The sequence below is a fragment of the Anabrus simplex genome, chromosome 1 (assembly GCF_040414725.1).
Source record: "Anabrus simplex isolate iqAnaSimp1 chromosome 1, ASM4041472v1, whole genome shotgun sequence".
In the NCBI taxonomy this organism is placed as follows: Eukaryota; Metazoa; Arthropoda; class Insecta; order Orthoptera; family Tettigoniidae; genus Anabrus; species Anabrus simplex.
The window spans coordinates 667,651,035-667,676,904 of record NC_090265.1 but is presented as its reverse complement, the minus strand read 5'-3'; the positions used below and the strand labels follow the sequence as shown (position 1 = coordinate 667,676,904).

General features: G+C 40.8%; 1 protein-coding gene across 1 annotated transcript in view; it reads right to left on the bottom strand.

Annotated features, from left to right (window-relative positions):
- The window catches only part of fz2 (frizzled 2), a 320,663-nt gene that overhangs the window by 233,296 nt on the left and 61,497 nt on the right, over window positions 1-25,870 (bottom strand). The window contains exon 2 of the mRNA XM_067158671.2: window positions 14,067-14,112. The gene's annotated coding sequence lies outside the window, so the exon portion shown is untranslated. The remainder of the gene's footprint in view (window positions 1-14,066; window positions 14,113-25,870) is intronic.

The following is a 25,870-nucleotide window of genomic DNA, read 5'->3' as shown; positions in this document are numbered from 1 at the left end:
TTAACCTCTGTTATCTTCGAGATTCGTATTGGCAACCTCTGACTTAAAAAAAAAAAAAAAAAAAAAAAAAAAAAAAACAAACAAACAAACAAACAAAAAACGTTATGCATCGCCGTGAGACATCTGACGGTATAATTGCAACACTTTAAATACTGTTGTTATTTACGCAGCAAAGTCAAAATATAGGTTAAGCTTGAACATGAATGAAGAAAATCAAGGTACCGCTACATCACAGGAACAACCTGAAACTCCTACACGGAAACGACGGTTTAGAAAATTCATATCGATAGATCATACTATCGATTCAATTCAGAATTCATTTCCCTTCAGTTGGCAGTATTACCGTAACCGGGGTAGCTGCTTCCTCACTCCTCATCCCCGTAAAACAAAGTATCACTAAAAGTTTCGCGGACTGTACTCTCACCCTCGCGCTGTGAATGTCTTTTCATTCCTGAACCCATTACAACCCTACTGCAACGAGCAGTTTTTGGCTGTTATTATTATTATTATTATTATTATTATTATTATTATTATTATTATTATTATTATTATTATTATTATTATTATTTTCGTTTCAGCCATCTATGGGCTGCGATTACGCAACTTCCATTGCTTTCTCAAGTTCTTTCTCCTTCCTCTTTCGCCAGTATTCCTTCATCCGTCGGCTTGCTCGTGCTCGTTCTTCTGCCGAGAATACTCTATTCTTCCTAGTTTTCTCATCAGCTAGGTCCTTCACCTCCGCAACTCTCTGCCTGAAGATTTTTCTGTATGTTATATCTTCTGCCGCGATCCCACATTTTTCTAAATCTCGGTGGACTTCTTTTACCCATGGGACTTGTGTCTTCCTGTTCTCCTGGAAGGTGAGGATCCTGTTGGCGAGTCTCTCTGATCCTATCCTTTTAATATGTCCACAGAACGTCATTATCGTCTTTTTCATTGTGGTGGTGATATTTTCAAATTGTTGGTATAGTTCTTGGTTTAGTCTCATGCGAAACGTAAACTTGTCTGATGATTTTTTGCGTCAAGGAATCTTTCTAAGGAACCTCCTTTCTTTCTTTTCCAAATCTGAGAGTCCCTTCATGGCTATTGTCTCAGCTGCGTATAAATATTCACATTTGACTATCGTGCTGTAATGCTTGAATTTGGCCTGGTAGGAGAGTGACTTAGGTGTTCTGACATAATCTGAATTCAGTTTCCATCTTTCTTGCACGTTCTTGAATTGCTGCTTTCTCATTCATATTTGGAGTCAAAATCTCTCCTAGGTACTTAAATTTTGTAGCTCTTTTGATATCACCGTACTTCGTCCTCATTGTCTAGGTTAAGTCAGTGGTATTTATGTTCATGTACTCCGTCTCAAAAGATACATGCTTTACGTCGCACTGACAGATAAGTCTTACTGCAACGATGAGATAGTAAAGAGTTTAGGATCTGGGAAGTAAGACACCGTGGCCTAAATTAAGAGTATTTAGGTACCTGGTGTGCGAATGGGAAACCACGGAAAAACATCTTTAGGGTTGCCGAAAGTGGGTTTCGAATCCACTATCTCCTGATTGCAAGCTGACAGCTACGAGACTAAAACCGCATAACGAACTCGCTCGGTAATAATAATAATAATAATAATAATAATAATAATAATAATAATATGTTGGCCTGCTATCCCTTTCACGTTTAAACCCAGCAGAGGCAGTCAGATTTCCGAAGAGTCAACAAAGTTCGCTCGGCACCTCATATTGTTCGATGTCTGCTAGTAAAAGAACTCTGTTGACAAAGTGTTTTCGTTTGGTCATTTTTTGTTCTCCGGAATTGCAAGGTTTGCAAGGCCTAGGGTGTCTTTCATTTTCAAGGCCTTTATAGGACTTCTGTCTCTTTTACCAATACAGTGCCTTCACTTTTCGTTTCGTATCTGTGTGTGGTAAGAAGAGAGGATGTTTACCCACTTGTACTTCCTCTTAAAACAATAACTACCACCTCGGGGACAATTTGCGAAATGACCCCTTCACTTTGTTATAACAACAACGACAATATGCGCTCCGCGCGCTGGCCTTCACAGAACATGCTGTTGTTGCATTTTATTTGGCTTACCATTCTGCTTTTTGATTTACGACTTAGTTAATGGACTGAACTGCACTGACACGTTTTGTATATTTAGACCAGTATGAACATTCGTGTCCTCATAGAAAGATTGGCACAAGCAGTTTGAAGAATGTTATAAACATAAAGAATTTCCATCCTACGAAAATAATCCGTCCGCAAAAGGTTCACACCTAATAGAAAGATTGGCACAAGTAGTTTTCAGTTCCTAAGAGAATGTAAATACTGTAGCTATCACAGTTTTCAACTGAAGAATGTTATAAACACAAATGATTTTCATCCCTCGAAAATAACCCGTCAACAAATGGTTCACAGCTAAGGGACAGTCAGGGAAGTAACTGGGCTAGTTTCCACCCGGAACTAGAACTCGCCTTAGTGCCTCTCCCCGAACTTCCACATTGACAAACCAAACCAAAACCCTGCCCGACAATACCCGACATCACCACAATACAGTAATTCCTCTATTCCAGTTTATCTTCAACTTAGATGGTAAATGCTTGATTTTAAATCACCGAGCGGGATGACCGTGCGGTTATGGTCGCGCAGCTGTGAGACTGCATTCGGGAGATACTGGGTTCGAACCCCATTGTCGGCAGCCCTGAAGATGGTTTTCCGTGGTTTCCCATTTTCACACCAGACAAATTTTCGGGCTGTACCTTAATTAAGGTCACAGCTACTTCCTTTCCACTATCCTTTTCCTATCCCATCGTCATCGTAAGACCTATTTGTGTCGGCGCGACGTAAAGCAAATTATATATTTTTAAATGATTTTAAATTTGCAGTAATTTAATTTTTTGCACAAGATAAAATACAAAGTTAATTCTAACACATTTCATTAACAAACGTGGAACGTGGCATTGTATGGAAGTGAAACATGGACGATAACTAGTTGAGATAGAAAGAGAATAGACGCTTTCGAAATGTGGTGTTACAGAAGAATGTTGAAGGCGAGATGGCTAGATGGAATCACGAATGAAGAGATACTGAATCGAATTGGTAAGGAGAGACTTAGCTATATTTGACGAGAAGAGATATAATGATAAGACACATCTGAAGACACCCCAGGACTTATTCAGAAGTTTTTGAGGAAAGTGTAGTCGGTAAGAACAACAGGGGAAGACCAAGATGTGAATATGACAAGCACATAAAGGGGGGAGACCCAGCGTAACAAAGGAAAAAAAGAAGGTTAATATTCATTCGATTGTTAAATATGCTACAATTGTTGTTGACAATTCCTGCACATATCCCAGTGTTGGCATGCTTCCTGGCAACTGGAAGCAACTTCAATAATGTCAGAATTTTAATAATTTAAATATTTTAAATGAAATGTTCAAAATTTCCCGCCTTTATAACAATATATCACTGTTTCCCTTATAAATTCCAAGTTTATAAGAATTTTCGTACTTTTCCTTTTTTAAAGTGTGTATCAAACCTCCAGCTACAAAATGAACCTCAATCATTAACATAGACTGTAATTCGGATTTTTTTTGTTGGGTTTTTATTCCGAGCACCAGAAAATATTAATATTTTTATAAATAAATATGTTATATAAAATCTAATTTCAATCCCATTGTCTGAATGAGGTACAGATTGTAGTACAACACTATGGGAGGAAACTCTGAAAAATTCATAATATATTATCCGCGAAACAGTAAGGGAGTTATGAAGGAAACCGTAAAAAAGGCGGTAAATTTTGAACATTTTATTTTGAAATGTTGTAATTAGAATTTTGACATTATTGAAGTTGCTTCTGATTGCTCTGAAGCATGCCAATACTGGGTTATGTGCAGCATTTGTCAACTACGTTTGTAGCATATATAACAATCGAATGAATATTGGGCTATTTTCCCTGTGTTAAGCTAGGTCACCCCAACAGATGTAGGAGTTACATAGATATGAAAAGAGTTTTTTTTTGCTAGTTGCTTTACGTCGCACCGACACAGATAGGTCTTATGGCGACGATGGAAGAGGAAAGGGCTAGGAGTGGGAAGGAAGCGGCCGTGGCCTTAATTAAGGTACAGCCCCAGCATTTGCCTGGTGTGAAAATGGGAAATCACGGAGAACCATTTTCAGGGCTGCCGATAGTGGGGTTCGAACCTACTATCTCCCGAATACTGGATACTGGCCGCACTTAAGCGACTGCAGCTATCGAGCTCGGTATGAAAAGATTAGCACAGGATAGGGTGGTATGGAAGCTGCATCAAACCAGCCTATGGACTGATGACTCAAACAAACAACAACACTACTTATATTAGGAATAACAGATTTTATTCAAGTTATTATAGTATTAGACATTTTAGACAGTCTCTTAATGAATGAAAATCCACAGCCTGTTTCCAGTCATTCGACCTGGTTAGGAATGGAATGAATGAAGCCCCCATCTAGCGGCGAGGATAGGAATTGTGCCGGCTGCCGAAGCCTGTCGCACTCCTCTGGGGCAATGATTAAATGAATGAAAGATGAAATGATATAGGAGAGTGTTGCTGGAATGAAAGATGACAGGGAAAACCGGAGTACCCGGAGAAAAACCTGTTCCGCCTCCGCTTTGTGCAGCACAAATCTCACATGGATTGACCGGGATTTGAACCACGGAACCCAGCGGTGAGAGGCCGGCGCGCTGCCGCCTGAGCCACACAGGCTTTAATTCAGGCTCGTAAGCTCGTGTCCACGTCTCATCAATGGCGACAATACGCTGCAGAAATGCGTTTCCTTCGTTTGCCGTATCTGTCCAGGTGGTTGTCAGCCATTTACGTACGTCGGCGAGTTGACGTGGAATCCAATGGGACGCAATTTTTTCATGTTAAGTAATTTCGTCAGTATGTGTCACACCGTTTGATGACTGAGATAATTCCCAGACAGTCCATGGATGGTCTACGGAAAAGAGACCACTCACGATGTCAATCTGATCTTGAGGAATGGATGGCCGACCTGTGCGGTGCAAATCCGCACTCTCATTCCAACCCGCATGAAACTCCTTGACCCATCGTGCAACCTTCCTATACGGCAATGGATTCTCGCCTCAGGATTCACGTATTCCTCGATAACATTCTGATGGATTTTTTCCATGGGAAATCTGAATTTCATTTCACCTTTTGAAAACATGTACTAGACCGGTGACATCGACACCATCCACTTCACAGCAACAACACTCCCAACTGGATGCCCGTCAGATGCACACTACGCATCAGCAACAGCGTCACCTGACCGCTCCCATATCCTATTTGCACATGCGAGTGTCTGGACTACGTTACAACTACTTTATTTACAACCCTCGTAATCTTTATTTCTTTCTTTCTTTCTTTCTTTCTTTCTTTCTTTCTTTCTTTCTTTCCGAAACGACATCACGTCTAAACCGCTGGAAGGAATTTCATGAAATTTTGCACAACCCTTCTCACATGATTAACTATTGTATGTTTTGAGATGGTGTCTGCTTCTTTGTCGTTGAATCACGTATATGGGTATATTGATATGATTTTTGTATATTTCTTTTCTACAAGTTGCTTTACGTCGCACCGACACAGATAGGTCTTATGGCGACGATGGGACAGGAAAGGGCTAGGAGTGGGAAAGAAGCGACCGTGGTCTTAATTAAGGTAAAGCCTTACCTGATAAGAAAATGGGATACAACGGAAAACCATCTTCAGGGCTGCCGACAGTGGGGTTCGAACTCTCCCGAATTCAAGCTCGCAGCTGTGCGCCCCTAACCGCACGGCCATTTTGATTTTTCAAAAATTAACCGTTTCAAAACGATGAGCATCAATAGGTAGGTATTTACTGAGCTCGCACATGTTTTATCCACTAAAAATCAAAACAATGGACAGATGGTTAGTCGTATCACAAAACGCTGAGCACGTGATTAAAAAGTCAGTTTTCTAAAACAAAACAGGTAATCGCATTTCCTTTTGTAACGTTAAGGCTACGTCCGCAACAGAGGTGGCTTGTTTAGCGCCTAGACGGTGCATAGTCGCTAGGATGATTCATCCAAGCGAACGAACTCCCAAGAACTAATTGAAGTGGCCGCACGGAGCGCCCGTCTTGGCTTGGCGCCCTGGGTAGTCGCTAAGCGTCTATCCTAGCGAACGAACTGGGCTGTTTTTCCAAGCTTCTATCCAGGTAGAAACGTTAACTTGTTTATGTACTTGACGTACCTGTTACGTAGCTTTTGTTCACTTTTAACTGGACTTGCGCGCATTTTTCTTTAAATGTAAATTAAAGTAGCCTATGTAATAAAAACAAAATGATACCTTGGTCTTTTACTTACTTCAAAGTGACGATGAGTCATTCTTTCTGTAGTTGGTGTCCTGCTTTGCAGCGTTTCTTGAATTTTAGTACGCAGAACATCGAACATTTCTGTAGCCATTCGTAAATATCCATAAAATGTGTCCGGATGATTTCTTAACTGTTCGTAGAGAAGATTAAACGACCCATTCACAGACCTAGGCTCTTTTACTTCGTGTACCCAACAAGAAGAAGAACGCAAGTAGAATCGTTTGTACTTCAAACTAGAATTCTTTGTAAGAAGTAATTTTCTTCCCAACTTCTAAACAGTCATTTATAAGCCGTCCTCGTCTTGAGAGGAACTAACACAGCTCCCGGCAGTGCGGCCATCACATATCCTACCTAAGCGCCTGTCTACACACCTACCTAGGCACCTACCTATTCAAGCCACTTCCGGTGCGGGCGTAGTCTAATGGTTCTCTAGGAAACTGCGCTTCTACTTGTTAAAGCACGTGTTCTAGAGCGTCTTAAAACTTACCTACAACCGACTTAACGTGTCAAGGCCACTACATACAGAGGTACACACGCTGAGCGAAGCAATGATCCCTCCTTCAGTCTCAGGATGAAGTGCAGGGGCTTAACGTTTAGGGCCTGCAATGCAAACGGGCCCGGGTCTTTAAGGGGCCCGGCAGACTCCTCGTAAAATAATGTACTTTAACTTACAGTCACTCTGAACGGAAATAGTCTGGGCGGTTTTGTAGAATCACACTTTTTTTATTTTTTATTTTATACAATTTGTGCGTTGAAGAATTGCCACTTGGTGCATGTACTCGTAGTAGCAGTTTATTGTCCTATGCTGTCTCTAGCAACACCGCGATATGTTCCTCAGAAAAGAACTGCGCCGAATTATTTTAAAATAAATACAGCGATGAAAATTGATACCAAAATATCATATTTTAGTAATGGTTTTTTTTTTTTTTGCTAGTTGCTTTACGTCGCACCGACACAGATAGGTCTTATGGCGACGATGGGACAGGGAAGGGCTAGGACTGGGAAGGAAGCGTCCGTGGCCTTAATTAAGGTACGGTGTGAAAATGGGAAACCACGGAAAACCATTTTCAGGGCTGCCGACAGTGGGGTTCGAACCTACTATCTCCCAAATACTGGATACTGGCCGCACTTAAGCGACTGCAGCTATCGAGCTCGGTCATATTTTAGTAAGGAGATGACACTTTCTTCATGTGTAGTGCACCCGAGGCAGTACCGTACACAAATTTTGCACAACATTTAACTTTTGTCACACATTTAGTCGACAACAGTGTATAACGCCAATAAGAAGTCAGTCAACTCAGTTTCGAATGACCTCTCTTTGCGCGAAGCTAATAATTAGTTTTTCAGTTATGCGGTTTGACATTTTTCAAACTTTACTTGAACAGTTTTTTATTTAATTTTTCGTATTTGTTTCTGTGTTGTATTCGGATAAATGGTTATAACCGGTACTTCGGTATCGGTTAATGAATATAGTTCAGAAGTTATTAAAAAGTGAAACGAAGTACGAACATCTAAGTGGTGCATGGTTCGCAGTTCAGTAGCTTAGCCGTTAAATCACGCAGGTAGTCAAATAAAACCTATTAAACATTATTTTTAAATAATATTACAATGATGAATTATCCTTTGGTCATATAACTTGACAATACATTAAACACTTCTACCAGCTGTAATTAAATCTATATATTAAAACAGCTTTGGCAAATCCATCCGTTCGTTCTATTGGAGCGATTTGCTTCATGTTTGTTCTATTCTCTCCGGAATTACCTGCCGGTGTCCGGCTCCATGGCTAGATGGTTAGCGTGCTGGCCTTTGGTCACAGGGGTCCCGGCTTCGATTCCCAGCAGGGTCGGAAATTTTAACTATAATTGGTTAATTCCGCTGGCACGGGGGCTGCGTGTATGTGTCTTCGTCATTATTTCATCCTCATCACGGCGCGCAGGTCGCCTATGAGCGTCAAATCAAAAGACCTGCATCTGGCGAGCCGAACTTGTCCTCGGACACTCCCGGCACTAAAAACCATACGCCATTTCATTTTCTAACCTGCCGGTGAATCATGAGACAATGATAGGTCTGTAAGTTCAGCCAACTTTGAGTAATCATAAAATAAAATAACTAAATGATCACTCCAATAATTGCAGGCGAAGGCTTACTCTAACCCGCAATACATTCTGCCCTTAGCAGGTTGCTACGCGACTAAGACTTTCATAAATATTCTGACATATGAGATTTTCATCCTGAGTAATATCATTGCATGCAGCCATGTTTGAGTACTACCTGTTAAGTCAGATAATATACACTTCCTCTGGTCACGGAAGAATACTATTCCCTGCTGGATACTCTTTGATTCTCGAACCTTTCCCAGCTTCCAAACATGTTCAACAGATGGCAGAGCGATCCTAATGACGTACATGCTGCTGAGAGGAAAAAGTCTACGTACCAACAGACCTCATGACATGCGATTGGGAACACCTATCGAAGGATAACCTGGCTACACCAGAACGAATGAAGGCCATGTATCTTAAGAAAGTTCTCTACCTGGCAAAAAACGCTCCTTCGAGAAGAACCTATGAGCTCTATACATAAGAACTTCTACGACACAATACCACGCTTTACATCAAGAACTGCAGTATAAAAGAGTGAACATATGGATGGATTTTTTTTACCAAAGAGAGGACATAATGACGTCAGAATGGATGAATTCTGACTACGAACTACGGCATACCATAACGCGCTTCTCATTAAATGCTCATAAAAACATTGAAAAGGGGAGCCAAAAAAATGACTACGACAGGCTTATCAAGTCGAGTTATGTGACCTATTTATAACGAACGCTGCGAAGTAGCAGGGTCCTCTTGTTTATATTTATTCGGAGGTTTTACATTGTATTTGAGGAGGGCTAGTTGCTTTACGTCGCACTGACACAGATAGGTCTTATGGCGACGATGGGATGGGAAAGGCCTAGGAGTTGGAAGGAAGCGGCCGTGGCCTTAATTAAGGTACAGCCCCAGCATTTTCCTGGTGTGAAAATGGGAAACCATCTTCAGGGCTGCCGACAGTGGGGTTCGAACCCAGGATCTCCCGGATGCAAGCTCACAGCTGCGCGCCTCTAACCGCACGGCCAACTCGCACGGTTATTTTATTTTGACAGGGGGCGCGTATCACATTCGTTACGTCCCTTATGAAGTGCTGGAAGATAAACCAACGAAATATATGTTTTAATAATTAAAAAACAAGCGGAATAATTACATTGAGATACATCCTCTTCATGAGATCGTCGTAGTCTCCTTTTAAAACTCTGTATATCTCTCAAAACGTCAGAATTTTTCTGAATGTTTGACAACCGTCAAAAACTGAAGAAGCTGAATGCGCTCGTCTCGCTAATGAAGCGAGAAAATCAATGAAGCCTGGACGGTGAAACAAAAATAAAACTTCTCGAGTCTTGACTTATAATTAAAAGATTCAAAACGACTCATTCACTTCCCCACTGTAGCGGGGTTTAAAAAACAATAAAAATATCTTATTCTATACGTTCTGAAAAGATACGCGTCGTAGATGATACTCTTCCAAGTTTATCATCCCTTTTTTTATTTGTATTGGAACTTCTTTAAAGCGTCGTTATTGATGTGAATGTGGCTCCTTTGAAAGCAATACTTTAATAGTATTTAAGAAAAGAAGCACCTTGACGGAAGCGAAGAGGAATGAAATCCAATATCCTGAAAATAATTGCTTGACGACGCAAAAGCAGTTACAGTAGCGTGTTTTTAATTGTGACTCACAACCAGCACTCCATTGAAGAACGTTAGTCGCTTTAAAACAGTCTTAACAACAGGCTGTCTCCAACACAATACCAGCACTTCTTAAAAAAAAAAAAAGAGAGAAAAACTGAGGATATAAGTTAGCGGGCGAGAATTTTGCGGTATAAATACACAACTCTTAATACACAGGGTTACAACCTTATACATAACAAATAATAATAATAATAATAATAATAATAATAATAATAATAATAATAATAATAATAATAATAATAATAATAATAATAATAATAATATTATTATTTCGTGTAGCTATTTCTACCCGGGTGCAGCCCTTGTAAGGCAGACCCTCCGGTGAGGGTGGGCGGCATCTTCCATGTGTAGGTAACTGCGTGTTATTGTGGTGGAGGACAGTGTTATGTCTGGTGTGTGAGATGCAGGGATGTTGGGGACAGCACAAACACCCAGCCCCCGGGCCACTGGAATTAACCAATTAAGGTTAAAATCCCCGACCCGGCCGGGAATCGAACCCGGGACCCTCTGAACCGAAGGCCAGTACGCTGACCATTCAGCCAACGAGTCGGACATAATAATAATAATAATAATAATAATAAGTTCCCAGAAGGAAACTATGCTTTAATATCATTGATTGCAAATGTTAAAAATATTTAACCTCTAAAACCTTTTTTTAAAAATTGTTTAATCTTTCTTTCTTTCTTAATCTGTTTACCCTCCAGGGTTGGTTTTTTCCTTGGACTCAGCGAGGGATCCCCTCTCTACCGCCTCAGGGGCAGGGTCCTGGAGCGGGAGACTTCGGGTCGGGGATACAACTGGAAAGGAGGACCAGTACCTCGCACAGGCTGCCTCACCTGCTATTCTGAACAGGGGTCTTTTGGGGTATGGGAAGATTGGAAGGGATAGACGAGAAAGAGGGGAGGAACGGCCGTGGCCTTAAGTGAGGTACAATCCCGACATTTGCCTGGAGAAGTGGGAAACCACGGAAAACCAATTCGAGGGTCGTTGAGGTGGGAATCGGGCCCCCTCTACTCAGTTGACCTCCCGAGGTTGAGTGGACCCTGTTCCAGCCCTCGTACCACTTTTCAAATTTCGTGGCAGAGCCGGGAATCGAACCCGGGCTTCGGGGGTGACAGCTAATCACGCTAACTACTACACCACAGAGGCAATCAAATGTTTTAATAATTATAATAATTTATGCTACTGAGAACATTGTAAATCTTAAAAGCTTCCCTCCCTTCAGCCTTTCGACGGGCTATATCACAACAGAATTAAAACTGGGTAAAACATAACTAGCGAAGGTAGGTGGATAAGAAGAAAGCCGGATAAAGACAAGACATTAGTCTGTAGGAATGTATGTTTGCATGACATATTTACCACTCCTAGAATATGATGTGCTGGGCTGGGTGGCTCCCCAACTTGGCAGTTTCGATCCTGGCTCAGTCCGGTGATATTTCAAGGTGCTCAAATATGTCAGCCTCGTGTCGGTAGATTTACTGGCACGTAAAAAATAACTCCTGCGGGACAAAATTCCGGCACCTCGGCGTCTCCGAAAACCGTAAAAGTAGTTAGTGGGACGTAAAGCAAGTAGCATTATTATTATTATTATTATTATTATTATTATTATTATTATTATTATTATTATTATTATTATTATTAAGGATATTATGTATTTAAGGTTCATTTTCCTTTACACACGCACACAGGAAAAATTAACTCAACGAAAATTTTTCTGATGGAGTGCATATCAATATGTGGCTGGGAGGCGTGGCCAGTTTTAAGGAAAATAATGGATACGAAGAGCATTCATTGTCACATTCGCGGGTTTGCCACAGCAGTGACGACATGTGCAAATAAGACGGAATTGCAAGGAACCTCGCGGATAACACATGAAGCTGACAATGCTGCCCACCCTTCCCTCATCTTGTATGGAGATTTTTTACACCAATGACTCAATTTGTTTGTTAGGAGATACAAGAGATTTGGCAACTGACAAGTAAAAAAAAAAAAAAAAAAAGAGAGAGAGAGAATGTTAGCGGATAGTCATTTCAGGATAGGAAAAATCCGAGTTATGTTTTATATAAATTTTGACATCTAGTATTTGACTATTACGTATCGAAATAAATACTGAAAGATCAGGAACTTTATAATATGTACCTTTTATGAACTTCCCTGTGCTTTGTGGAGTGGCGATGTTTCTGGCTGTAACCAAGTTGTGAAAAGTTCTCTGATGCCAAAGCCACAAATATATACATAAAAAGTTTCTAGAAGGAAACCATAATTTAATTTCGTCGATTGCATTTCAGCCGTGAAATTACCAGCGTTTCGCCCCATGATTGAAAAGGCCTGAAGACATGAATGATTTTAGGAAAATATATTTCACATTCTACTTTCATTCATTTTGTTTGTGCATTAATTATTTTTTTCATACTTTTCTGTCCATTTATAAAATATCAAGATTTAGTGTACATTTGTACTACGTTCGCCTTTTATGTTATAGTTTCTGTATATGACCGTATACTGATAGAAATGAGTTCAAATCATCGTCATCGTGATTATCGTCTTTCTTGCTATTGCTGCTGCAGAAAATTGTTTAGTAGTTAGTTCGTAAGCGACTGAATGAGAAAAGAAAATCACTCCGTGATTATTCAGTCACGCGGCAGGCATGGAGTATTGACATTGCGGATAAATATATATATATATAAATGAACGTTTGTTTGTATGTATGTATGTCTATTTTGTTTATATTACTCCTGGGAGGGTTTAGGAACTGGTTTGAACGAAACCTGGTGGGTAGTTCTGCACAGGGGGTGAGAAGGGTGAATTTTAAAAAAGGCAAGCAAACCGCATGACAAGTCTGATCAGTGGGTTGCCTAACAAACAATATGTGAAGATTATGATGTGTTTCTTAAAACTTATCTTCTTCTGCTTCTATAAACGGTATATGAAAATGAAAAGTGCATGTTCCCGATATTAGTGGCAAGTTCATAGTCTTTGGGGTAGCTGAGATGAACCGTGACACTCTGGATGCCATTTGAGCCAAAATTCATTCCCAATCGGGATGGGGAATGTCCAAAATGACCGAGATCATGGATTTACGTGTGCATGTTCCAGCATAGCTCTCAACCAAACATGATGATATTCATATGACTTACTGTTTGGGAAAGAAAACTGTAGAGTAAGACACCCCTAGGGGGTGAAATATGAAAATAATAGAAAATGACCAATATTAAAAGTGAAAACGATGTATGATAATAAATATGTTTTTCTTTTGCTCTTAAGTAAACGGTTTAGAGACATCTAACGCGGTGTAATTAGTAAACGCGGGCGAAGCCGCTAGTATATTATATTGGTAAATGTAAGAGGATGGAGGATTGGAGGGATAAAACTCCTCCTGTCTATTTGAGAATTGATTTTCACTGACACTTATCTCCACTGTCAATCCTCAAACCTGAGCTATGTGAATAAATACATGACAAATTTGAAGCAATTGTTAGCATTAAACATTATTGCAGAACTGTCCGTGGAAAGTTACTCTCTTTGCCTCCGAGTAAATGCTGGAAGTCTTGCACTATCATTGCTGGCAGGAGGATTGAGTCACAGCATGTTTGCTACTCTGGTGCAAAGTGTTAAAGGTCGACTCTTATCGTTGAATTTATTTCCTTTTACCCTGATACGTTCTTATTTTTAATTATTCACTGCTGAAATATGGGTAGCTGTTTCCTGCAACGTCACAAGTCGATAACAATCGATAGATGAATCATCGTTTCAAGTCACTGCACATTATAAATGGCATGCATATATCATTCAAATCGAGTTCACTGACAGATGGATACAACACAGAGCAGAAACTCTTGAAACATTCACTGAATGAAACAGGATCTCTCGTTCTGGTATTTTAACAGTTGAGGCAACACTTGTTAATTTATTCCTTACCTTTAACGGATACAAGGAGATCCTCGCTCGAGTTCAGCAGCCAGGTCTGAAAAGAAAAGAGACATTGGTATAAGTTTAAGTATGTCAAGTCAGCATCCTATAACATTTCAAGTACTAACTAGTGATCCGCTCTGCCATCAGACGGGAACAGTTTTGAATTTATGGTGATAGGCCTTACACGATTTCCTTGTATATGACATTGTTTTCCTCCTTGTGCTGTACATACAGGTGTAAGAATAAGGTATGGTGACATTTTGAAGATGCATTCCTCACTCCTTCTTTATATGTTTATCCTACAGGGTCGGTTTTTCCCTCGGACTCAGCGAGGTATCCCACCTCTACCGCTTCAAAGGTCGGTGGTATTTGAAGGTTGTCAAATACGTCAGCTTCGTGTGGGTAGATTTACTGGCACATAAAATAACTTCTGCGGGACTAAATTCCGGCACCTTAGCGGCTCCGAAAACCGTAAAATTAGTTAGTCGGACGTAAAGCAAATGATAGTATTAACTTCTAAACATAAATAAGAGTAGTTCTAGGGGTAGGATGGTGGGTCTCTGGCAAGCACAAAGGAAGGATCTCTCCTCTATGCTACTTCAAGTATCGTTTCACGTTATTTTAATATGCTTTCGCGAAGGGTCAGCTGAAGTACCACGAAGAACAAAAACAACAAGCTTCCGACTCCCTGGCGGAAAGATCAACGTAGCCGTTTTCCGTCGACTGGTTCGGGATTTATCCCTGGCCAGACTGGGGATTTTAGCCGCGTGTGATTAATTCCTGCAGCTCGTGGATACAGTACTGCCTACCACTACAACAACACTTAAAACACGAATATATTCCTCTACATAGGATTAGCGTAAAAAAAGATATCCGGCTTAAAACTGCGCCAGCTTCACACGTGCGACAGAAACCAATTAGATATACTACTGCATATTCTGTTATATCTCATCGAGACGAAATGTCGACACCAAGACGATGGTTATAGATATCGAGAGCCAAATTGGAGCGCGAAGACCTTTTGCAGTGACCCAGCTAGCTCCGCCTACGCCACGCCTCCTATAGATCCCAAAGCAATAGTGGTAGTGATGCAAAAAAACTTTCATATTACTGTCACACTATTTGATATGCCTTAAGTCTACAATATTAGACTGAAGTAGTGAGATTCCATGTAATTATTTATTACTTACTTTTCCCTCCATTATTTCAAGTTTGACGGAAATATTCGTATACCATTGCGATCTTTAATACCGGTAATATTACTTATGTAGCATTTCCCAGTAGTTACTGAGAAACATACAATAACTGTTTTTTCCTGATTTTAAAATTTCGTTATTTTCAAATGATCTGTACGCTAGCATCTATTCTTAGCTGTTTTCGAGCGATACTCGAACAAACGTTCATAAAGACAGAACTCTTAAAAGTTCGTTGAGACAAGATGTCAATCCTGACACCATGTGCTTCTTCAGGTGATAATCTATATATATATATATATATATATATATATATATATAAAAATGAATCGCTAAATGTGTTGCTAAGCACAAAACTCGGGAACGGCTGGACCAATTCGGCTAATTCTTTTTTTCAAATATTCGTCGAAGTCCGAGTAAGGATTTTACGAAGAGAAAAATTGGAAAAATGCCAGGAAAAAGGGTAAAAGCCCCATTCCTCTTTTTCCATTCAAACTGTTCGTCTCTCTTTCCTTCTCTCACGTTTGCGCTTGGCGCTGTCCTCCTCTAATCCAGCGCGTTTGCCAAATGTCCGTAAATCTCAATGTTATCGGTTAAAATGAGTGAATATCGGATTATGTACAAAATTTCAAGTCGCATTTGATGCCATTAACAGAAGAAAGTTTTACAAAATAATTGAGTTTGAAAATGTTAATATAATGGAATGTTACCTCAAATGCAAAATCTTCATTGCATAGAACTTATCATGTCATAACTCCTATTTTATATTCACTATATTTGTAATTTTTTCACTGCTGGTAAAGGAACATTTCAGCTCGACGTAGATAAGTTTGTTTTTAAATTTAAATGATGAGAACATGCACTATTTGTGTTTCTTTTCAGTCATGTTCAGAGATTTTTATGTGCAGGCATGATAAAGTCAGCCGCTGGCCAACTTCTTTGCTATTGAATTTGCATGGGGGGGGGGGGGGAGGGGGTTAAAGCGAGACAAATGGTCTTCATATATGGAAGTTATTTTTAAAACAAACCCCAAGTTCTTATCTCGCTTAGTTCTCAGTTTGTGACAGGAAGAATGTCTCCTTGGGTTTTGGTTTCGCGCGTACGCTCTCCAGACAGTCGCGAGTCGCACGCACTGTCTTAGAGACCTTTGTCTACCTTGATTGTTTTTAAATCTTCGCTTCTCAACAAACAAGTTCATCGATTTCTTTGGTCGATTGATTTATTTTGTGCGTGCTTCCGTATACAGTGTACTCATTTCAAGACTCATGCCGCCTATAACACGCGGGCGGAGCAACTTCGGTCGAAGAACTCGAAATGCTGCAAGCCAAGCCAGTTTTCAGTCTAATCGGACTGCACAAATTTACAAATCAGTGAAGAAATGTACAATGAGGCGTTGAAAATAATGAAATGGCGTATGGCTTTTAGTGCCGGGAGTGTCCGAGGACAAATGAGGCGTTGATATCAATTAAGAACATGTGCTTGATGATGTCAAAGTATTATCTCAATTAGGCATGGCCGCGCCCAATCGCCCGATGCACAACGCTTTTAATCCAGAGTTGCAACGCGAAAAACTGTACGATCTCGGTGCTTTAAGGGCCGATTGTATAAACATCACTGACTGGAGATCAGTTTTGATCTAAGTTCGGAAAATGATCTATGATCAGACCGGTGTCGTGTTGTATAACACAGACCTAAGATCAACTAACCGAAGTTCAATTCTTATCCCAGTTCATATGTGAGCGCTTGGCAACAGCGCAGAAACAGCTGAATATCGGTGGTCGCCGCGCGCATTTTGAGACTGTTTTCCTTCGTATTCACGTGTTCTGTGGTGAAAAGAAGAAAGTTATGTCTGAAATTAAGCAGAAAAAGGACCGTTCGCCTAATTTTTCCAAGGAGGATAAGGCTTTCCTAATAATAATAATAATAATAATAATAATAATAATAATAATAATAATAATAATACTCTGAGCGATAGTAGACTTTTTTTGGCTTTGGTAATTGTAAATAAAAATGTCGCTTCAAGTATGTGTCAGTTGCTTTTACATACACAAGAAACAAGTAAACAAACACAAAAAATCCAAAACCCATGGAGAGGATGGGAATGGAAACACTCTACAAGAGAAATCATTCTCAGAAAACGAACTTTTAGAGTTCCAATAGATTTCTGTCTGTTTGTTCGAACAGGGCATACATTTATGGAACTTGGCGTACGTTCCTTGCCCATCCCTTTCAATCGTTCCATCCCCCGCAAGGCCCCTATTCAGCATAGCAGGTGAGGCCGCCTGGGCGAGGTACTGCTCCTCCTCCCCAATTGTATGTCCCCGACCAAATGTCTCACGCTGCAGGACACTGCCCATGAGGCAATAGAGGTGGGATCTCTCACTGAAACCGAGGGTGAAACCACCCCTGGAGGGTAAACGGAATTAAATAAATAAGTAAATAAAATTCGTTAGATATTCTACTGATTTTTAAAAGTCAAATTGAATCATAAAATGACAAATTTTTGGTTAGTCAGGTGATGCAAACAACAACAACAACAACAACAACTACTACTACTACTACTACTACTACTACTACTACTACTACTACTAATAATAATAATAATAATAATAATAATAATAATAATATATTCGTTTACGGCCATTAGAGACCACGTTAGGTAACAATTGCATGTTTCTGGAAACATTTCTCACTGCCCAGAGCTTAAGCATCCTTTCTCTGGCAGCCTGTCTTCTTCCTTACGTTCACCCACGGTTAAGTTTTGGTTCGTCATGGAATCCCTGAAATCTGTCGATCACTGACCTAAACTTTGTTCGGTTTGAGATGTCTTCTGAATAATAATAATAATAATAATAATAATAATAATAATAATAATAATAATAATAATAATAATAATAATCATTAAATGTATTGTTTTTACGCCACACTAGCTACTTGTTACGATTTACGGAGACGATGAGGTACCGGAATTTAGTCCCGCAGAAGTTATTTTACTTGCCAGTAAATCTACCGACACGAGGCTGAGAACCTTTAAATAGTACCGGACTGAGCCAGAATCGAACCTGCCAAGTTGGGGTCAGAAGGCCAGCACCTCACTCAGCCCAGGATGAAAAGAAAAACAAAACAAAATGAAACAAGAAAAACTCGAGGAAGCGTAGTAAAGCATCAAATGACCAAGCGCCATTATCTCAGATTACGACAATATTACTTCAAAAATCACTAATTTTGATACATTAACAAGAAAATTCATGTTTTTATCTTCAGTTTGGTGTAGGCCTATAATACTTTACATTTCACCCGAAAGATGAATTAATACACAGGATTTTGCGTTTCTGTAAACATCTATTTTTGGCGTTTGGTCAAGTGATGTAGAACACCATCCTCTCATTGTTATCTGACGTGTGTTCTGTCTCTTCTGCTACCACTCACCTCCACCAGATGGCATAACTGTTGCAACTAACCCATCAACGGTGGGTACAGCAACTAGTCAGTTCATATGTTAAATATACTTCTCCGGTCTCGTTTATATTCTGACTCGTTCTACTTCGTATGTTGTGCAGGCTTGATGCAAATATTTACCAGTGTGCAACATAACAAAGAATTCTCACATGGGAGGTTTTTGTTGTCGCCTTCAGCTTTTGAAGCTGCGAGCTGTATGAGTGATGGGTTCCAGAGCTTACCGTGTGATACATAAAAAGCAAAGCTGACACATGTCACCCAGGAGAGCGGGTTTATCAAGATTCTACACACACGCAGGGTTCCGGATATGTCACTTCAATGCCAGCGCGACAAGCACAGAATATGACGTACGACATTGTAAAACAAGTTTTAACGTTACCATTCAGTTTCCTTGCGTTCTTGTCATTACATCTCCTACATCTTCAACTCTGATAACAAAGCAGTTCGGGCATTTGTGGTGATGAAACGAGGGTGGTAGAACGACCCACCTTTCAACATACTGAATTATGTCGGTGGTTCTGCTCTGTGACGCCCAATCCATTGCAGCACCCGCGGAAACGTCTATAAATGTCCCTCTCTTTCCATGTCCTATCAGCTTTGAAATTCCCGAAATAATTCAAGTAAACATACATCTCAATTTGTAAAAATTCCTGATTTCGAGTGACTTGGACGACATAAACAACTGATTTGTACAGAAAAAAAAAAAAACAGTTACAAAAAAGCATATCTTCCGCTTAGCAAAGAAAAAAAAAGTTAGTCATTAGCTGTCACTTCGCAGGTAATCAGCCGGTCAAGTGGTACGAAATGCCCTAGAACCTTTTGGAGCCGGCTTTCTTAATGGAGGGGGGAAATCGTTATCTGATAACACTATCGTTTCTATTTTCATTTTCATGACTGCCGGTCTGTGTAGCTCAGACGGTTGAGGCGCTGACCTTCTGACCCCGACTCGGCAGGTTCGATCCTGGCTCATTCCGCTGGTATTTCAAGGTGCTCAAATACGTCAGCCTCGTGTCGGTAGATTTACCGGCACGTGCAAGAACTCTTACGGGACTAAATTGCGGCCCCTCGGTGTCTCCGAAAACCGTTTTTTTCTATTTGCTTTACGTCGCACCGACACAGATAGGTCTTATGGCGACGATGGGACAGGAAAGGCCTAGGAATGGGAAGGAAGCGGCCGTGGCCTTAATTAAGGTACCGCCCCAGCATTTGCCTGGTGTGAAAATGGGAAACCACGGAAAACCATCTTCAGGGCTGCCGACAGTGGGGTTCGAACCCACTATCTCCCGGATGCGAGCTCACAGCTGCGCGCTCCTAACCGTACGGCCAACTCACCCGGTGTAAATGTTGTTAGTGGGACGTAAAGCAAATAACATAATAATAATTTCATGACTACCTAACTTCAAAGAATTCACCTTCGTCTGTACCATTATGGAGAAAAAGCTTTATGATTACTTGTAGAATGTTCATTCTTGCATTGACACAATTCTTTTTACGGCGTGTCTCATCTTGCCAGCTCTATTACGAAAAGTGAAAGACTACCTATTAAAACCTTTTGTCGAAAAAAGATCAGTTTAAACCCTTGAAATAATTCTTCACCACAGCGCGATCTAAGAGCAAGATGCCAACCCGGAGCAATGACATTTCAATACAAGTCATCGAGCCAGGTCTACAGGGTCTGTCTTATAAACCCAGACCGGACAACGGGGTTTGTACTGTGCGCTACAGCAGCTGACTCAGCCCAAAGTACGTCGCGCGTGGCCGCCCTGCTTTTAAGCGTGTATCCAATCTTACATGAACTCTTACCTTATAAGATGCTGTAAGTGTCATCCTTCATAATGAGGGACTTCATAAACACCATTAGGATTTTCTGTACGCCAATAGCGAGAGTTATGACTGTTCACACGACCATTACGATGAAATCACGCCTCATCCAAAAGGAACACAAACTGTGGGTCGAATTAACGATTATTCATTGATGCAATATAATCTCACTCTTGTGGCTGGATCAGCAGGTTTTAAACATGGGCCCATGTAAACCTGTACGTATTGATGTGTAACGGCTTTGTAGCTCTGTGTGCAGAAGTACTCGCTGTGCTAATTTTGTGAGTGATTTATTTGGTGACCGTTCAAGATTCGCACCAATGTCATCTAGCTTTTCCTCTGTTAAAACTGTTCTTGTGCGCGCATCTTTTTTATTGAGCACTGAGCCAGTGGTTTCAAATGTATTTACAATTACGTGAATCTGTGCTCATGAAGGTGGCACTTCACCAGGAAATTGCTGAACAAATGCATCGCGTACCTGTCGAGCCGACCCGTACTTAAAATAACTTTTATATACGAAAATATGGTGTTGCAATGGTAACTGTCTCACCAGAGATTCAGACTGGCAACTGATGCTAGGTCGAACATGTGCACGCTCCTTGCATGATCAAGAACTATACGCGCGCCTCCCCTACAGCTGCTTAGGTCTGGGAGAGTAAAAACGCCGCTGGACGGTCGGGGTTTGTAAAAGAGACTCAGTACAGACCTTTCTTCTCTTTCGCATCCAGCAACACAAGGTCATCCCAAAGAGGGTCGTAGTTCAAGAGACGAGAGCGTTTGCCGCCATCGGAAACAGATGAGTAAAGGGGCATAGTTTTCGCCCTGGGTCTCTCAGGTACTCGCCCTCAACAACAACAACAATATATATCTACAGCCGCGTTTGGGGAGAAATGGGACGTCTCAGTGATACACCTCCTCCAATACACGAGAATAGGTCAGCAGTGCTGCAAGACGTGCAGACCATACATAACCTCACGGGCGACTCTTAACCACAGCTTTCTCCGATATGTGGCTAAATGTGCTCCCGTGCTTTCAACCTAATGTTCTGTGGTTGCCAGATCACCAGTAACTGAATTCGTATCGATCTTTCGCTCGATAAAAACGCACAATATGAAGAACGGGATCGCTCCTTGCTCTATATAAGTTGCGATCAAAAAGTTTTCGTTTGAGGCTGTTGCTGCAGCGGACATGCAACGTAGCGCGACTCCGATGCGGGTATATAAACACGGACAAGTAGGCAAAGGGATTATTGTGGCAATCGAGTCGTACCGAGGTGCGTGCGTTAAATGCGATCAAGTGAACTGTGGCGACGTTATTACCAAATGCGTCCAAACAGAACCAACCTGCTGTTATTCTGTTCTTGGCTGCCGAAGAACAAATACCGGTGGACATCCATCGGAGAATGAAAACTATGCATGGGGCAGCATGTTTGTCGAGAACCACCGTTGTGGGATGGTGCACCAAGTTCCGTGCGTTCCGTGCGGGTCGCGTTCTGATACAAGACGCTGGTCGATCTGGGAGGCCAGCCACATCCATTATGGACAACAAAAAGCGGGCGGTGGATGAGGCGATTAGGGCGGACCGGCGCATAATCATTCGTGCGCTAGCAATGGATCTCGACATCAGCTTCGGTAGCGTGCAACACATTTTCCGGCAGGAGTTAGGCTACCGGAAAGCCTGCAACCAGTGAATACCCCGGGCGTTGAATGCCAAACAAAAAAGCACACCGGATGGCTGTTTGCCTGCAGCACCTGATGCGTTTCAGTGTGGAAGGCTCCACGTTCTTGCAGCGCATGTTGCAGGCGACGAAACCTGGTACCACCACTGGGAGCCGGAATAGAAAGCGTCGACGATGCAGTGGTGTCATCCATCGTCCCCTCGTCCCAGGAAGTTCAAGAGACAACCGTCGGCGGGAAAGGTGATGCTTACCCTGTTCTTTGACTACCAGAGTCCATTGCTCATTGATTTCAAGGAACCTGGTGTCTCTATCATTGGATAAATTACGGCGGGAAATTAAGACGAAACGCCCGGGAAAAACTACTCCCAGAGGTCCTGCTGCTTATGATAACGCCCGTCCCCACACAGCAAAGGTCGTCACGTAGGAAGTATGCCAACTCAAGTGAGAGACACTCGAGCATCCGCCCTATAGTCCTGATCTCTCCACATGTGATTATCACGCCTTCAGTCCCCTCAAATAGCCTTGAAGGGACGACGCTTCCTGTCCGATGAGGATGTGCAGCAGGCGGTTACGGACTTCCTCACGCACCAGGACACAGTGTTTTACCACACAGAGATCTTCAACCTGGTGCGTCGGTGGGATGAGTACTTCAATGCTCACGGCGATTTTGCCTGACAGGCATCCCGATTCAGGACTGTACGGCCGGCGAACGGAAACATTATGATCGCCCCTTATATAGCCTTCATTCTGGTGGTTCAGCAGTTCTGCAGATCGTATTATGATTCCGCACCTGACATATATACTGGTGGTGATGGTGGTCATTTTTTAGGGGTTTATACACTAAACATTCGAATGAGCTGTGCCGGAATCATGATCGCAAGTTCTGACGTAGAATGCGTACAGCGTGATGCAACAGTGTGTAAGTGAATGGGGTGTGTGAAGAATAAATATAAGATATGTACACAATTTATTACAATATCCGAATTAGTGTACTGGCGAAAATGGCTTATTTCTGAAAATGATGTAATAGCTAGGGAAAGGATTTTAAGATGGAAAGTATGGCCAGAAAAGGGGGGAGGTGTGTTCGAGAAATACATACAAAAAGGTAAAAGGTGCAAAAAAAGTGTTGATGAAATCACTTTATTAAGATTTAAAACAGTTACGCGAGCTTTTTTTATCCCATTTAGTGGGTTCTAGAAGTTAATAAACTTGTTATACTGGATTACACACAACATTTCAATGTTTTTGATAGTTAATTGCAATATTTACTTCACAGACGGTACATCGAAGAATGATGCCATTAGTTTCGATAAAATGCATCTTCTTACCCTTCGGCAAGATTTTGTGTTGTGAAATAAAAAGTTCTTGTCCGGACTGGTAAAACACGAACACGGCCAGCCAGTACTCACTGAACTTAAATTGTTGCAGCACCATTGTTTAAATATTAATTTGATTTCACAGCTGCAACTTGGTCATTATTGCTGGGATATGAATTACTGGTGGTTTTCATAAATTATATTTTAATATGTATTTGGTAATTTTTATTGACTTCTGATTAAACAAAATTTTAAAAATCTGTTCATGAAGAGAAAATATATCCTGTTTATTCTTTTAAAACGCAGATAAATGTGGAGGAGAAAGGTGCTAAAGTATGAAATAGAAGAGAAAAGGTGGCAAAATGTAGCAATCTCACAAAAAGATGCAACACATACCATTTATTTTGTATCACTTCATGTCTCGAAATACATAATTGATCTTATAAAAATAACTATAGTTGTGGAAAGGTGCTGCACCTTAAACAATCCTTTCAATATAATAGGCTTTATTATATCGATCGGTGATGAAAGGACGTCTGTCCCACATGCTTAAGCAAGGATGCGGTTTGCTAGTGTCGAGTGATGCCCGCAAGAAGGGTTTCAGTGCGGGACTGAACCACTTTCTGTATATTACAATGAAAACACACTATCCACTGTAAACTATTGGCAAATACAGTAGAGACAATACGCTACAGTCTGCGAAATATCAAGGGACAGTGATTAGAGCTCTGTCTAGCGGAGTGATCTGGAGTTACTGTTTCTGTCATAAGAGCACGTGTATTTGTTTGTGAAGATTTTGGCGTTATTTATCCGTTTGCAGTAAGCTGACATAAGTATATAGTAGCGTGTGTCATTCCTTTATACCTCCTCTCAATATGAGAGAAAAGGTATGTGCTTGTGTTTGGCTGCAATAAGTATAAAGTGCCGAAGGATTCGCGGTCTTTCTTCCGTTTCCGTCGTGACAAGAAAATGTAAGTAAATATTGTGCTTGCATGTATATTCTTCCAGTGACACGAGATTTTTATAGTACTTCGTAAACTTCTGACCTGCGTGACCCATATTTTAACTGGCTTAAAATATAATAAACTTATTTTATCGTACAGTGCAGCAGTTAACCTTTAATACCGATGTGTTGTTGTAGATGTAATATGTGGATTTTGATTTAATTCAGGAAAATGCATATTTGTGCGGCTGCTTGTGTTCCAAGTTACCCCATTTGGAATGCCGTAATGCGTGTCAAGCTGTGAAGAAAATATGGGTGTTTTAAGAAATGTACATATTTTTTGAAACAAAATTATGATGCATGCAAATATCCTATACGCTAAAGTAATGGCAGGTGTTGCTTATAGGGAAATTTTGGATGTTTTTGAGGCTAAATTTATAGATTTTATTTCTGATAGTAGGCTTCAAGTTAAGAGGAAAATTGCCCAGCTCTTAAATGTTAATTAATAGAATCATATGTGTAAAGAATTTGCCGATATTTTTATTGATAAGTGTCTTAATGTGATGATATAATGCTTTTTTAAATGAGAAACAAAAACAAATCTAGCCGTAGAAGTTCAGGCAGGATACTAAAGCTAAAAAAGTAATGCATAAATGAAAGATCAAGCCCTTTCACACCAGTCCATTTCACATCTTGATTATATGTCTAATTTCAGTCTTTAAATAATGCCCTGTTAAATAATTCTTCATTCATTTATCCAGAATTGCTTTACCAACTTTGAAGTTAATTTCTTAATAACACTTTCTTTCTAGACGTAATTTACTTATCCATTTCCGTATATGCATTTGCATTGATATTTGAATTTAGCGCGAATTTCCAGGTCACGCCATTTGCGAACTGTCTCCCATTTGAACAAGGCTAAATCCGGAAGTGTCACGTATTGTCTCTACTGTATTTGCTATTGGGTTAGCGACAATGTACTAATGTAACTGGATGTAGCACCTTACAACAACAGTCAAAACAGTGATATAGTGGATTTGTCTTAGATAGGCCTGACACAATGGTTAGTCGGTTCAAGCCCCGTTGGTCAAAAAATGTTCACCAACTCTGGCCGGCAGGATAGGAGAGGTGGTACAAGACAATGTCAAAACACTAGATCGTGGCCAAAAAGCCTGGCTTCCACTCCAAAATCTCGCCGCAGTGTTCATATGAAGTGAAGGCATATGACGCTGATGATTTGTCGTCGAATGGCGACGTTGTCTTGAGTAGACCCCTTGGTGCTATTCGACAGGAGTAGGCTATATGTTGGCACCGGCTTTCACCGTCTCCCTTCCTGTTATCATATATCACGTCATTAATTACATCTCATTAACTCCTGTGCTGCAGAGCCTCCGTGGCCC